Here is a 13869-nt window from a genome sequence, read left to right on the forward strand (position 1 = left end):
GTGTTGAAATAGGAAGTACATTTATAAGGAAGTGAAGGAAGAAATGGACAATATCAGTAGAAGAAAAATGTTTCTAAGGTTTGTACTGTACCGTTCTTTTACAATTTTATGGAGAAAAGGGGTTCGGAGAAGTTAGGCCATCGCAGAGAGGGGTAAGACATCCACAAAATTGTTAAATTATTACAATACTAATTTCAACTTTCAATAATGATTATTTTAGGCTTCCTTTCATTGATGCTGATTCATATTGATCAGCCTAGTCAATATGAATCAATGTTATATTATAGGCTACAGGGCTATGAGGTAGGTAGGGTATGGGCGATTGACTGCACATGACCGTGATTATTGCCTTTGCGCTCTTTCACTTCACGTAAACTAGTTTCTTTGAAAAATAAAAGTAATTCTCGTCAATTCGGGCAAGTAAAAGTGACGTGCGGCAATGGGTATTGAAACTGAATGAAGGGCTTATGTGAAAAGTTTTTGCCGCGATCACAACAACTGGGAACAACTGGGAGCTCTGAAAAATACGATGTCAGCTCTCGAGAAAGAGGACGGTTCAAATCGATTTTTCCAGTCAGATTTAGTTTTTTACCGAGATCCCTGTGGTTTTGAATGCGACATTAAGTTGATAAACTCAGAAAGGTGGTGATCTGCTTTGCTCACTAGTTACCACATCCACAAAGTCAGAAGGTCCGCCTACCCGACCAATCAGATGAGGGAGTGTGATGACGCATTAGCTTACCCGACCAATCATATGGTTGCGGGAAACGCTGCAATCTCCAAATGGGTAAATCTCGAGTTCAAGTTTTGAGGACCAAATAACGAAACACATTCAGGAACAAGAACTGGCAACGTCACTAAAATTCATAACATCAGGAAAATACAAAAGTTTTGGCCAAAGAATTAAGTGGGCGTGTTTCTTTTTTTCGATAACTAGTATTTAAATGATTAGATCAACTGTTTGTTTTTTACGCAATACAAAGCCTTGACAAGAATGACGCGCTCGGCCCACTATTTATTGTTTCTGCAGTAAGGATTCACCCTCTTTAGAGAATTATTGTGTAACTTATCTGCAGGTAATCGTTGTTTTGAGCTCAAAAAGCACCTCGTAGCTGTATGTAAACCAGGGAGCGAAATGAACGGCTCTTTCACCGATGCAATTCGGTTACCGACGTTCACCAAAAAGATCCGTTCAAAAACAACCTGTCGTTATCGAAAGACCCATTACTAGTTGAAACAAGAAATATTTGTGTAAGGAAGTAGAGGAAGTAACGGACGTTATCGTCGAAGAAACATGTTTCAGAGGTTTGTAGCTTTCTTTTCTAATGTAATGTAGAAAAGTATTTTTGAGAAGTTAGTTCATCATAAAGAGAGAGATGATTTAGGGGTTAAGACATCCGCCAAGTTAATACAATATTGATTGAAACGTTCAAGAATGATTATTTTAGGCTTATTTACGTTGGTATTGATTCATAGTGATTAGCCTAATCAATAAGATCCAATGTGATGTGAGAAAGGCTACAGGGCTATGAGGTATGGTATTATTGTTATCGGTGATTGACAGCACATTAAGGTGATTATTATCTGAGGAAACTGGCTCACTTTCGCTTCCTGAAAGAAGACATCGGAATTATGTATAGCTGTCAATAAGTAAAATAGTCTGTCTCGTCAAGTAAATGTGACGTTCAACAATGTGCGTAGGAACTATTTAAATGTAGGGCTAAATCACATGTCAACTTTAAAGCTTTCTGGTGACAGATGAGGAAGGCAGTGGTCTGTTTGAGGAACTGCAGATGCGCTCGATATAACGTCACCGGCTCATCTATGCGCGTTTTGATCCACGGGTTGAATCGTCAGCACGCCTTTTCTCAGAATGAAATTCCCGGTGCGCCGGGCGAGATAAACTGATCGCACCTCAAGTGAACTCAAGCAGAACATGAGTCTCTTCACTAAACCAGGGATGTGCAACTGGCGGCCCGCAACCAATAATAATAAAAACATTGTTTTGGAACTCAGTCTGGATCTCAACATCCTGTTGACCGTTAGAATAATAGAAAACACAGTGCAGTTTGTAAATGTGGTTGAGCATCAGCAGTCAGTCTATTAGCCCATGTTAGCTACATGTTTTTAGATTGGTAAATTAGTCTAGCGGCTAAACTTGTGGTAAGCATGGTTGAATTACCAACCGCGGTGGGTCCCATTGATCATCAGTTATCATATTAAAAACTGTTAACATTTGCCTCCACCTCATGGCAACATGTCCCCATGGCAACATGAGTAGAATTATCTGTAAAACTGAAAATGTTTTCTCCTGCCCCATGGGGGTGTATGGATGTGGGTATGCAGACCCACGAGACACTGAGGCCCCTCATGATGACTGACATTTTTTTGTGGCCCCCACCTTATCAATGTTCTCCATCCCTGCACTAAATGATAAGGAGAGGGAACTACCTGAATTTGTCCAATAGAAACTCTCGTTATTGAAACATTTTGCTCTCCTACCACGTTAATTATCCTAACCTACCACGTTAATAATCCTAACCTGCCACATTAGTCATCCTAACCTGCCACGTTAATTATCCTTAATCTGAGGTAATGGTTAGGCACAAGGTTAGCAGTGTGGTTAAGGTTAGGTTTAAAACCTGTTTGGGATAGGGGGCAGCATTTTCATGTTTGGATGAAAAGCATGCACAGAGTAAACATCCTGCTACTCAGGCCCAGAAGCTAATATATGCATATTATTAGTTGTATTGGATAGAAAACACTCTGAAGTTTCTAAAACTGTTTGAATGATGTCTGTGAGTATAACAGAACTCATATGGCAGGCGAAAACCTGAGAAAAATCCAACCAGGAAGTTGGAAATCTGAGGTTGGTAGTTTTTCAACTCATTGCCTATCGAAAATACATGTTATATGTTATTGTTATTATAAATACAATATAATATGGTCATAATAGTTTGTAGGCCATAATAGTTTTTAGGACAAACCGTTCAGACGCCACATAAGATTTTGTGAGAAAAACGATTTTCGGGATGTCTCGTGGTCTGACAAACACCGTTGAAGCTCTGCCATCTTCAACCGCAGATGCGGAAGGGCGATATCGACGGATTCATAGACGAAGCTATGGATGCAAGGACTGACCAGACATTATATCAACATTAAATTACAGTTTTAACCATGTTTTAAGGCTACGGTGATTGTTTACAAACATTGGGGTAAAACAAGCTTATATTTTGGGTTCTGATGCAGTACGACAGTTGAACTGAACTCATGAGGCATTTATAAGTTCTATTCTTCAAGAATGGATCAGTATTGTCACGAACCGGCTCAAAGCCCGTAACAAAAGGGAGACAACGTGGAGATAAGGAGTAAGAAAACATATATTTATTAAATAAAGTAAACGAAGTACAATATACAATGGTGTGTGTAATCAGTCATGTAAGTCAGTGTTTTGCATGAATGTGATAATGCAGGGTGTTGAAAGGTGCCAAAGCAAACAACCAAAAACCACCAAGATACACAACAAAATCCAAAAGGTGTCTGCATGGAGTCTCCTCCAAGAATGGGGAAGTGGTGTATTTGTCCTTGGACACACTGGACCCAGGTGTTTCACATGTAGCTGATGATCCTCCAAACTCCGCCCACCGGCATCCTAATAAGGAAAAGAGAACAAAGAGAGAATACGGCAGACAGAGTGGGAGGGTCGTCACAGTATACAGTATATCATTAATTCATAAGTCCAAAAATGGATGTAGCAACTAAGGATTCTAGCTTTAAAGACCCAAAGCAGGCATGTTTATATCAATATCAAATCATTTCTGGTAAACAATTAATGAAGTACTTTGCTGTAATGGATTTCCCCCCAAAAATGGTCTGTTATGGAATCAGGGGATCCAACCAGGTAGACTAGCTGTTGTTATGTAGTCAGGGGATCCAACCAGGTAGACTAGCTGTTGTTATGGAGTCAGGGGATCCAACCAGGTAGACTAGCTGTTGTTATGGAGTCAGGGGATCCAACCAGGTAGACTAGCTGTTGTTATGGAGTCATGGGATCCAACCAGGTAGACTAGCTGTTGTTATGGAGTCAGGGGATCCAACCAGGTAGACTAGCTGTTGTTGTGGAATCAGCAAATGGGGATCCAACCAGGTAGACTAGCTGTTGTTATTGAGTCAGGGGATCCAACCAGGTAGACTAGCTGTTGTTATTGAGTCAGGGGATCCAACCAGGTAGACTAGCTGTTGTTATGGAGTCAGGGGATCCAATCAGGTAGACTAGCTGTTGTTATGGAGTTAGGGGATCCAACCAGATAGACTAGCTGTTGTTATGTAGTCAGGGGATCCAACCAGGTAGACTAGCTGTTGTTATGGAGTCAGGGGATCCAACCAGGTAGACTAGCTGTTGTTATGGAGTCAGGGGATCCAACCAGGTAGACTAGCTGTTGTTATGGAGTCAGGGGATCCAACCAGGTAGACTAGCTGTTGTTATGGAGTCAGGGGATCCAACCAGGTAGACTAGCTGTTGCTATGAAGTCAGGGAATCCAACCAGGTCGACTAACTGTTGTTATGGAGTCAGCTAATGGGGATCCAACCAGGTAGACTAGCTGTTGTTATGGAGTCAGGGGATCCAACCAGGTAGACTAGCTGTTGTTATGGAGTCAGGGGATCCAATCAGGTAGACTAGCTGTTGTTGTGGAATCAGCAAATGGGGATCCAAGTCAAATCAAATGAATATTGGACTGTGTATCTTTAATAACATATTGGACTGTGTATCTTTAATAACATATTGGACTGTGTATCTTTAATAACATAGTGGACTGTGTATCTTTAATAACATAGTGAACTGTGAGTAATATGAGTCTCTCTGGGGAGAGAGAGGAGGAGACCACGGCCTCTAAAATGAGTCTCTCTGGGGAGAGAGAGGAGGGGACCACTGACTCTAAAATGACTCAAGACACCAGTTCTAAGTGGTAAGAGATTAAATGTAAAATACACATTTCTCTTAAAGATATAAAACTAAAGGGAAAAGTGTTCCCAAATTATATCAAATGTAGGTCTACAGTCGTGGCCAAAAGTTTTGAGAATGACAAATATTAGTTTTCACAAAGTCTGCTGCCTCAGTGTCTTTAGATATTTTTGTCAGATGTTACTATGGAATACTGAAGTATAATTACAAGCATTTCATAAGTGTCAAAGGCTTTTATTGACAATTACATGAAGTTGATGCAAAGAGTCAATATTTGCAGTGTTGACCCTTCTTTTTCAAGACCTCTGCATTCCACCCTGGCATGCTGTCAATTAACTTCTGGGCCACATCCTGACTGATGGCAGCCCATTCTTGCATAATCAATGCTTGGAGTTTGTCAGAATTTGTGGGGTTTTGTTTGTCCACCCACCTGTTGAGGATTGACCAGAAGTTCTCAATGGGATTAAGGTCTGGGGAGTTTCCTGGCCATGGACCCAAAATATTGATCTGTTTTTTCTTCCCCGAGCCACTTCGTTATCACTTTTGCCTTATGGTAAGGTGCTCCATCATGCTGGAAAAGGCATGGTTCGTCACCAAACTGTTTCTGGATGGTTGGGAGAAGTTGCTCTCAGAGAATGTGTTGGTACCATTCTTTATTCATGGCTGTGTTCTTAGGCAAAATTGTGAATGAGCCCATTCCCTTGGCTGAGAAGCAACCCCACACATGAATGGTCTCAGGATGCTTTACTGTTGGCATGACACAGAACTGATGGTAGCGCTCACCTTGTCTTCTCCGGACAAGCTTTTTTCTGGATGCCCCAAACAATCGGAAAGGGGATTCATCAGAGAAAATGACTTTACCCCAGCCCTCAGCAGTCCAATCCCTGTACCTGTTGCAGAATATCAGTCTGTCCCTGACTTTTTTCCTGGAGAGAAGTGGCTTCTTTGCTGCCCTTCTTGACACCAGGCCATCCTCCAAAAGTCTTCACCTCACTGTGCGTGCAGATGCACTCACACCTGCCTGCTGCCATTCCTGAGCAAACTCTGTACTGGTGGTGCCCCGATTCTACAGCTGAATCAACTTTAGGAGACGGTCCTGGCGCTTGCTGGACTTTGGGAGCCCTGAAGCCTTCTTCACAACAATTGAACCGCTCTCCTTGAAGCTCTTGATTATCCGATAAATGGTTGATTTAGGTGCGATCTTACTGGCAGCAATATCCTTGCCCGTGAATCCCTTTTTTTGTGCAAAGCAATGATGACAGCACGTGTTTCCTTGCAGGTAACCATGGTTGACAGAGGAAGAACAATGATTCCAAGCACAACCCTCATTTTGAAGCTTCCAGTCTGTTATTCAAACTCAATCAGCATGACAGTGTGATCTACAGCCTTATCCTCATCAACACTCGCACCTGTGTTAAGAAGAGAATCACTGACATGATGTCAGCTGGTCCTTTTGCGGCAGGGCTGAAATGCAGTGGAAATGTTTTTTGGGGGATTCAGTTCATTTGCATGGCAAAGAGGGGCTTTGAAAATCATCTGATCACTCTTCATAACATTCTGTGGTATATGCAAATTGCCAACATACAAACTGAGGCAGCAGACTTTGTGAAAATTAATATTAATTCTCAAAACTTTTGGCCATGACTGTACATCATTCATTTAAAAGGCCAAAAATTGATTTACCAATTGCAGACTGTAGCTTTATAAGAAACATCAGGCCTTCTAGAAGTTCCGCTATACAGTTGTTAAAATGAAGTAGATGAGGTGTGATTTTAATGTGATTTTGATTTTGATGTGATTTTGATGAGGTGTTCTCTCTCCCTGTTTTGTTCAGTGTCCAGAAGCCCAGAGCAGAGTCCCCTACAACCAGCCTGCTATCAATGAAGAGTGATCAGCCACCTGCTTTCAGCCAGGAACCATTACCAGATGACAATAAGGAAGTGGAGAGTTTGGACAGTGAGGATGTATTAAAGATCACACACAACCTTCTGGACAGAAGAAGTAAGACTGTGTTTCATACAATATCACAAAGAACGGTACAAAGGCCCTTATAAAACACACACACAAACTTATGAGTCCCAACTCTCATTGTTTTCCTACAGGTCAAACTCTGCTGACAGTCCAACAAGACATTAAGGCTAAACTGAAACACAAGTATCAACACATTGGAATTGGACACCATGGAAATCAAAGTTTGTTCAAGGACATCTACACAGAGCTCTACATCACAGAGGGTGGAAGTGGAGGGCTCAATAATGAACATGAGGTTAGACAGATTGAGATGGCATCCAAGAAACTAACCACACAAGAGACACCAATCAAATGCAACGACATCTTCAAGCCTTTACCTGGACAAGACAAACCAATCAGAATTGTGCTGACCAAAGGAATCGCTGGCATTGGAAAAACAGTCTCTGTGCAGAAGGTCATCCTTGACTGGGCAGAAGGAAAAGCAAATCAAGACATTCATTTCATGTTTCCTCTTCCTTTTTGTGATCTGAACCTGAAAAAGGACCAATACAGTCTGATGCAACTTCTTTCCCACTACTTGTCAGAGCTGAAAGAGATTGACAGCATTGAAGATGGTGAAACCAAAACTGTTTTCATTTTTGATGGTCTGGATGAGTGTCGACTTCCTCTAGACTTCAAAAACAATGAGAAATGCTGTGATGTCACGGAGCCAACCTCAGTGGACGTGCTGCTGACAAATCTCATCAAGGGGAATCTGCTTCCCTCTGCTCTCCTCTGGATAACCTCACGGCCTGCAGCAGCCAATCAGATCCCTCCTGAGTGTGTTGACCAGATGACAGAGGTACGAGGGTTCAATGATCCACAGAAGGAGGAGTATTTCAGGAAGAAAATCACAGATCAGAATCTGGCCAATGAAATCATCAAACACATGAAGACATCAAGGAGCCTCCACATCATGTGCCACATGCCAGTCTTCTGTTGGATATCAGCCACTGTCCTTGAGATGATGCTGAAAGAGGCAGAGAAGGATGAAGTCCCCAAAACTCTGACCCAGATGTACTCACACTTCATGATCCAAATAATTTTGAAGAACAGGAAGTACAACAAAGCCACAGAGACAAACCCAAAGGAACTGTCTCAATCAGACAAAGAGATGATCCTGAAACTGGCAAAGCTGGCTTTCCAACAGCTGCAGAAGGGCAACCTGATCTTCTATGAGGAGGACCTGAGAGAGTGTGGCCTTGATGTCACAGAGGCATCAGAGTACTCAGCATTGTGTACAGAGATCTTTAAAGAGGAATCTGGGCTGTACCAAGACAAGGTCTACAGCTTTGTGCATCTGAGCATTCAGGAGTTTCTAGCAGCAGTGCATGCTTTAGAATCATGTCTCGGCAAGAAGGAAAATGTTTTCTCCCCCAAAGCAGTCACTAAGGGTCAAGATTATTATGAAAACAGCCGATTCAAATTCTGGTCATGCAAGTTGAAGCCTGACAAGTTGACGTCAATCGATGATAATGATTCCGGTGATTGCGATGAAGACAAAAAGGATGACAATGATGAAGAGGAGTCAATCCAGTTGTTTGACTTACACAGGAGAGCAGTGGACCAGGCCTTGAAGAGTGAGATTGGAGACCTGGACCTGTTCCTCTGCTTCCTTCTGGGTCTCTCACTGGCGTCCAATCAGAATCTGTTACGAGGCCTTCTGACACAGACAGGATGTACCACACAGACCAATGAGGAAACAGTTGAGAGAACAGTCAAGTACCTTACAGACAACATCAAAAGGGAATCCTCAACAGAAAGGATCATCAACTTGTTCCACTGTCTGAATGAACTTGATGCCAATTCTCTAGTTGGAGACATGCAGACCTCCCTGCGATCAGGAACTCTTTCAGAAACAGAGCTAGAACCTGACCAATGTTCAGCCCTGGCCTTCCTGTTACTGATGTCAGAGGAGGTGCTGGAGGAGTTTGACCTGAAAACATACAACACATCAGAGAAAGGTTATCAGAGGTTGCTGCCGGTAGTGAGAACCTGTAAGAGAGCACTGTAAGTTCTGTTATTGAGTTGATGTATACAGTATCATTATAATGAAGGATTTGTATATCTAACAGATTATCTCCTCTCTCCAGACTGGAAAGCTGTAAACTCACATATAAATCCTGTGAGACTCTGACCTCAGCTCTGCAGACACCAAACTCCCCCCTGAGAGAACTGGACCTCAGCTACAATGACCTGGGAGACAGAGGAGTGGAGCTGCTCTGTGTTGGACTAACCAGTCCACTCTGCAACATACAGACACTAGTGTGAGTTAAATAACTTGACAATGAGTTATTATGTGTGTTTGAACATTTGTTAATCCTGTGCTCTTCTGCCCTCTAGTCTAGGTCAGTGTGGTCTGACAGAGGGTACCTGTTCTGATCTGGCCTCAGTCCTGAGTTCACCCAGCTCACAACTGAAACAACTGGAGCTGAGAGACAATGACCTGCAGGACTCAGGAGTTACACTGCTGTCTGCTGGACTGGTGGATCCAGACTGTAAACTACACACACTGGGGTAAGTACAGCTGTTTCAGTCAGGTTGGTACTGAGCTGAGTTACACTGCTGTCTGCTGGACTGGAGGATCCAGACTGTAAACTACACACACTGGGGTAAGTACAGCTGTTTCAGTCAGGTTGGTACTGAGCTGAGTTACACTGCTGTCTGCTGAACTGGAGGATCCAGACTGTAAACTACACACACTGGGGTGAGTACAGCTGTTTCAGTCAGGTCGGTAATGAGCTTATTAAAACAAATTATCAGAAAATCTTATTTTTTATCACATTGTTTGTGTCATGGACAAATGTATTGGTGTCCTACAAGATGATTGACACCAGTACATCAACCTAGACAGCTGTTGTGTGTCTCTCTGTAGGCTGTCTGGCTGTCTGGTCACAGAGGAGGGCTGTGCTGCTCTGTCTTCAGCTCTGAGGTCAAACCCCTCCCACCTGAAAGAGCTGGACCTGAGCTACAATCACCCAGGAGTCTCTGCAGGGGGACTGCTTTCAGCTGCTCTGGTGGATCCCACATATAAACTGACGAAGCTGAAGTAAGTCAGAATAGATGTCCTAATAGTGTGAGCAGCGGTTGTGTCATATGTAGTGTAGTAGGGTCAGTAACATGAGGACATGATGGTAGAATTAAGGGGAACTTTACTCAGCAGGCTGAGCACTCCAACACAGCATACATCATCACCACATGAATACTCTTCTTCTGCATCTCTGATATCCTGTTGGAATTGTACTCTGTTCTGTATGTAGTAGGTAGGATAGAATACCTGTATGTCTCTAGTAATGAATTGTACTCTATTCTGTATGCAGTAGGTAGGATAGAATACCTGTATGTCTCTGTTCTGTATGCAGTAGGTAGGATAGAATACCTGTATGTCTCTAGTAATGAATTGTACTCTGTTCTGTATGCAGTAGGTAGGATAGAATACCTGTATGTCTCTAGTAATGAATTGTACTCCGTTCTGTATGCAGTAGGTAGGATAGAATACCTGTATGTCTCTAGTAATGAATTGTACTCCGTTCTGTATGAAGTACAGTGCCTTGCGAAAGTATTCGGCCCCCTTGAACTTTGCGACCTTTTGCCACATTTCAGGCTTCAAACATAAAGATATAAAACTGTATTTTTTTGTGAAGAATCAACAACAAGTGGGACACAATCATGAAGTGGAACGACATTTATTGGATATTTCAAACTTTTTTAACAAATCAAAAACTGAAAAATTGGGCGTACAAAATTATTCAGCCCCTTTACTTTCAGTGCAGCAAACTCTCTCCAGAAGTTCAGTGAGGATCTCTGAATGATCCAATGTTGACCTAAATGACTAATGATGATTAATACAATCCACCTCTGTGTAATCAAGTCTCCGTATAAATGCACCTGCACTGTGATAGTCTCAGAGGTCCGTTAAAAGCGCAGAGAGCATCATGAAGAACAAGGAACACACCAGGCAGGTCCGAGATACTGTTGTGAAGAAGTTTAAAGCCGGATTTGGATACAAAAAAATTTCCCAAGCTTTAAACATCCCAAGGAGCACTGTGCAAGCAATAATATTGAAATGGAAGGAGTATCAGACCACTGCAAATCTACCAAGACCTGGCCGTCCCTCTAAACTTTCAGCTCATACAAGGAGAAGACTGATCAGAGATGCAGCCAAGAGGCCCATGATCACTCTGGATGAACTGCAGAGATCTACAGCTGAGGTGGGAGACTCTGTCCATAGGACAACAATCAGTCGTATATTGCACAAATCTGGCCTTTATGGAAGAGTGGCAAGAAGAAAGCCATTTCTTAAAGATATCCATAAAAGTGTTGTTTAAAGTTTGCCACAAGCCACCTGGGAGACACACCAAACATGTGGAAGAAGGTGCTCTGGTCAGATGAAACCAAAATTGAACTTTTTGGCAACAATGCAAAACGTTATGTTTGGCGTAAAAGCAACACAGCTCATCACCCTGAACACACCATCCCCACTGTCAAACATGGTGGTGGCAGCATCATGGTTTGGGCCTGCTTTTCTTCAGCAGGGACAGGGAAGATGGTTAAAATTCATGGGAAGATGGATGGAGCCAAATACAGGACCATTCTGGAAGAAAACCTGATGGAGTCTGCAAAAGACCTGAGACAGGGACGGAGATTTGTCTTCCAACAAGACAATGATCCAAAACATAAAGCAAAATCTACAATGGAATGGTTCAAAAATAAACATATCCAGGTGTTAGAATGGCCAAGTCAAAGTCCAGACCTGAATCCAATCGAGAATCTGTGGAAAGAACTGAAAACTGCTGTTCACAAATGCTCTCCATCCAACCTCACTGAGCTCGAGCTGTTTTGCAAGGAGGAATGGGAAAACATTTCAGTCTCTCGATGTGCAAAACTGATAGAGACAATACCCCAAGCGACTTACAGCTGTAATCGCAGCAAAAGGTGGCGCTACAAAGTATTAACTTAAGGGGGCTGAATAATTTTGCACGCCCAATTTTTCAGTTTTTGATTTGTTAAAAAAGTTTGAAATATCCAATAAATGTCGTTCCACTTCATGATTGTGTCCCACTTGTTGTTGATTCTTCACAAAAAAATACAGTTTTATATCTTTATGTTTGAAGCCTGAAATGTGGCAAAAGGTCACAAAGTTCAAGGGGGCCGAATACTTTCGCAAGGCACTGTAGGTAGGATAGAATACCTGTATGTCTCTAGTAATGAATTGTACTCTGTTCTGTATGCAGTAGGTAGGATAGAATACCTGTATGTCTCTAGTACTGAATTGTACTCCATTCTGTATGCAGTAGGTAGGATAGAATACCTGTATGTTTCCGTTCTGTATGCATTGGGTAGGATAGAATACCTGTATGTCTCTAGTAATGAATTGTACTCCGTTCTGTATGCAGTAGGTAGGATACTAATGAACTGGGATAGTGCACCAGAACACAGCAATATGGTTTAAATGTTGACTGCTTTATTAGGGTTTTGTCAGTCAATAACCTGTTTCTCCTACAGTGTGGATCATGGTGGAGAGTGCAGGCTGAAATCAGGGCTGAGGAAATGTAAGTCTCTTCAATCCTAATTAACTGCATATTCAGAACTATAGTAACATAGTAACTAATCAATACTTGTTCTGTACCTACAAAACAACATTTTATGTGAAGATGTGGTTTGATTAAACTCTCCTTTCATCTACAGATGCCTGTCATCTCACCCTGGACCCAGATACAGCACACCCAAACCTGAGACTGTCTGAGGGGAACAGGAAGGTGACACGGGTGTTGAAGGAGCAGCATTATGAAGACCATCCAGACAGATTTGATTGTCATTGCCAAGTTGTCTGCAGTGAAGTAATTTCTGGAGGTCGTTATTACTGGGAGGTGGAGAGGTATGGTGACATGGCTGACATTGGTGTGGTGTACAAAGGAATGAAGAGGAAGGGACGGGAGGATGACAGTTGGATTGGACTCAATAGGAAGTCCTGGTGTTTATACTGCTATGATAGTGCTTATGAATTCATCCATGCTGGAGTCAGCAGATCCATCTCTGGTCGTTATTCTCACAGAGTTGGAGTATATCTGGACTGGCCAGCTGGTACTTTGTCCTTCTATAGTGTGTCCTCCTCTGGTACACTGACACACCTTCACACAGAACACACCACATTCACTGAACCCCTCTATCCTGGATTTGGGGTTTACTCCTCCTCCTCAGTGACCCTGTGTCAGATAGATGACCAACACATTCAGAGGTGAGTCATAGCAATGTTTCATCATTTGTTTTCCCCTGGAATAATTTCTACAGTTAGATTAGTAGTAGTGGTGTTTTTTAATGTGTTCTCTTGGACCAACAGACAGTTAGATGTGGCACAAGCTCAGTGTTTTATGAGGGGGACGTATGTGTGTGGAGGTTGATACCTGGTGACTTCACATCTCTAGGGGGGTGTGTAACTCATGATACCTGGTGACTTCACATCTCTAGGGGGGTATGTAACTCATGATACCTGGTGACTTCACATCTCTAGGGGGGAATGTAACTCATGATACCTGGTGACTTCATCTCTAGGGGGTTATGTAACTCATGATACCTGGTGACTTCATCTCTAGGGGGGAATGTAACTCATGATACCTGGTGACTTCATCTCTAGGGGGGAATGTAACTCATGATACCTGGTGACTTCACATCTATAAGCAATGTCCACCTGAGGGATCCTGAGTGTCGCAGACCAGGGTTCGATCCCGGGCTGTATCGCAACCGGCCGTGAGGGCGGCGCACAATTGGCCTAGCGTTGTCCGGGTTAGGGGAGGGTCTGGGGTAGGGGAGGGTTTGGCTGGGGTAGGGGAGGGTCTGAGGTATGGGAGGGTTTGGCTGGTGTAGGGGAGGTTCTGGGGTAGGGGAGGATCTGGCT

The 13869-nt window shown here is 42.8% G+C and overlaps 1 pseudogene across 1 annotated transcript; it reads left to right on the forward strand.

Moving 5' to 3' along the window:
• On the forward strand, window positions 1-13621 carry LOC149974642 (protein NLRC3-like; annotated as a pseudogene). The gene is made up of 9 exons (XR_016488715.1): window positions 1-78; window positions 4838-4968; window positions 6799-6965; window positions 7067-8984; window positions 9068-9241; window positions 9318-9514; window positions 9798-10023; window positions 12480-12526; window positions 12663-13621. The product of XR_016488715.1 is annotated as a protein NLRC3-like (transcript).
• The last annotated feature ends 248 nt before the right edge of the window (window positions 13622-13869 follow it).

Source organism: Oncorhynchus mykiss, chromosome 19, assembly GCF_057628025.1.
Source record: "Oncorhynchus mykiss isolate SJ-2025 chromosome 19, ASM5762802v1, whole genome shotgun sequence".
In the NCBI taxonomy this organism is placed as follows: Eukaryota; Metazoa; Chordata; class Actinopteri; order Salmoniformes; family Salmonidae; genus Oncorhynchus; species Oncorhynchus mykiss.